This window comes from Apium graveolens, chromosome 5, assembly GCF_009905375.1.
Source record: "Apium graveolens cultivar Ventura chromosome 5, ASM990537v1, whole genome shotgun sequence".
NCBI classification, from domain to species: domain Eukaryota; kingdom Viridiplantae; phylum Streptophyta; class Magnoliopsida; order Apiales; family Apiaceae; genus Apium; species Apium graveolens.
In genome coordinates this window covers 90,800,295-90,802,819 of record NC_133651.1, presented here as the reverse complement: position 1 = coordinate 90,802,819, position 2,525 = coordinate 90,800,295, and the positions used below count along the sequence as shown (strand labels likewise).

At 42.9% G+C, this 2,525-nt stretch overlaps 1 non-coding gene across 1 annotated transcript; it reads left to right on the top strand.

The window, feature by feature from the left end:
- Positions 1-1,485: 1,485 nt before the first annotated feature.
- On the top strand, positions 1,486-1,592 carry LOC141662805 (small nucleolar RNA R71). Its single transcript, XR_012550902.1, has one exon. It is a non-coding gene; the product is annotated as a small nucleolar RNA R71 (small nucleolar RNA).
- Positions 1,593-2,525: the final 933 nt, after the last annotated feature.

Sequence of the window (2,525 nt, the reverse complement as noted above, 5' to 3'; positions counted from 1 at the left end):
GTCACATCCTGATCTTGGACCCGCATAGTAAGTTCACCTTTTTGCACATCTATCAAGGTACGGCCAGTAGCCAAGAAAGGCCTCCCCAAGATTATGGGAGTCTTCTTATCTTCCTCAAAATCCAGAATAACAAAATCTGCTGGAAAGAAGAGCTTATCCACTTTGACGAGCACATCCTCAACTATGCCCCTTGGGTAAGTAATGGAACGGTCAGCCAATTGTAGTGACATGTACGTGGGTTTTGGATCAGGCAGATCCAGTTTTTTAAAGATCAACAACGGCATCAGATTAATGCTTGCTCCCAAATCATAAAGGCACTTGTCAAACGTCAGATTGCCAATTGTGCAAGGAATGGTGAAGCTTCCTGGATCTTTCAGCTTTGGTGGTAACTTTTGTTGCAGAACAGCGCTGCATTCTTCCGTGAGAGCAACGATTTCAAGGTCATCCAGTTTCACCTTCCTTGAAAGAATAGTCTTCATAAACTTCGCATAACTAGGCATTTGTTCCAGAGCCTCAGCGAAAGGTATATTGATGTGAAGTTTCTTGAACACCTCCAGAAACTTCCCGAACTGTCTATCCAGCTTTTGTTGCTGTAATCTCTTAGGAAAAGGTGGTGGAGGATAGAGCTGTTTCTCCCCTGTATTAGCCTCAGGCAGAGTGTGTTCAACAGTAGTCTTCCTTGGTTCCGCCGCTTTCTCCTTTTGCTTAGATTCTTCACCTCTAATTTCAGCTTCTACTTCTTTTGCCTTTTCAGCATCAGCTACTTTTCCAGACCTTAAGGCAATAGCCTTGACTTGCTCTTTAGCTTCCTTCCTGCCTGGTACTGACCAATTTGATTTTCCAAGGTCTTGATAGAAACCGCCTGACTCTTGCACAACAGCTTAAGCTCCTCAAAATCAGCACTAGTAGGTGCAGCTGCACTTCCCTGTTGAGGATATGATTGCCTTGTAGCATACTGCTGTGGTTGCTGGAATCCAGGTGGGTTAAACTGTTTACTCACTCCTTGCTGATATGGTGGCTGAATAGCATTCTGATTATTCCCCCCAGCTGAAATTTGGATGATTTCTATTATTAGGATGATAGGTCGCTGGCACAGGCTGCTGTTGTCGCTGATAATTATTCACATACTGAACAGATTCGTTGATAAGAGAACACTGATCCGTAGCATGAGAACCTGCACAAAGCTCACAAACCATAGCTATTTGATTAACTCCATACGTAGCCAGAGAATCAACCTTCATTGATAGCGCTTGGAGCTGGGCTGCAATAGCGGTGGCTGCATCAACTTCCAGAATACCTGCTACCTTGCCTGACGTCATCCTCTGAGTTGGGTTTTGATGCTCATTTGCAGCCATCGTCTCGATAAGATTATACGCCTCAGTATAGCTTTTAGCCCATAAGGCGCCTCCAGCTGCTGCATCGAGCATGGGCCGAGATTGGGCCCCCAAACCATTATAGAAACCAGTGATCACCATCCAATCCGGCATTCCATGATGTGGACATTTTCTCAACATTTCCTTGTAGCGTTCCCAAGCCTCGCATATAGATTCTGTAGGTTGCTGCGCAAACTGAGTAAGAGCACTCCTCATAGCAGCAGTCTTTGCCATCGGATAAAACTTCACCAGAAACTTTTGCGCAAGATCTTGCCACGTAGTGATGGACCCAGCTGGTTCAAAATGTAACCAGTCTTTAGCCTTATCCCTCAGTGAGAATGGGAAAAGCCTCAACTTGATAGCCTCATCAGTCACGCCATTATACTTAAAAGTGCTGCAGATCTCGACAAAATTCCTTATGTGCATGTTGGGGTCTTCAGTTGCCGCTCCTCCAAAAGAAACAGAATTCTGCACCATCTGAATAGTGCCCGGCTTGATTTCAAAGGTGTTAGCTTGAATAGCCGGATGAAGGATGCTTGACTGAATGTCATCAATTTTAGGCCGAGAAAAATCCATAAGAGCTGGATCAGCTTGAACAATACGATCTCCCATGTTTACTGGTTCTTTCTGCTTAGTTCCTGAATCCGAATCCTCAAAATCTAACTTCTCCGGAATATCAAGAACTTCGTCTGTCTCCTCAGCTGTATCTAAAGTCCTCTTGCGAGCACGAGAACGAGTTTGCATAAACGCTTGCTAAAGTACCTGAAACACAACCAAAAAAAAAATAAGTAACTACTACGTCCTAATCACTGAGTCCTAATGATCAATGATGGTAAGTACATAAACTAAACAAATACGCCGAGTCCCCGGCAGCGGCGCCAAAAAATTGTTAGGGCGAAAACACGCGCTAATATTCACGCAAGTATACGCGTTCGCAAGTAATATAGAATACTTTCTAGTTCGTTCCCTCAGAGACTCAGACTAAATTATTGTCTAATTAAACTCACTCACCAATGTATGATTACTTCTCAATGTTAAGATAATAACACTTAAAATTGTTGATTAAATATTAACTATAATTAACTACTTAATTAACCACTTAACTAACACTTCAATTTATCAATAATAAAACACTCATGAGATCACAACTTC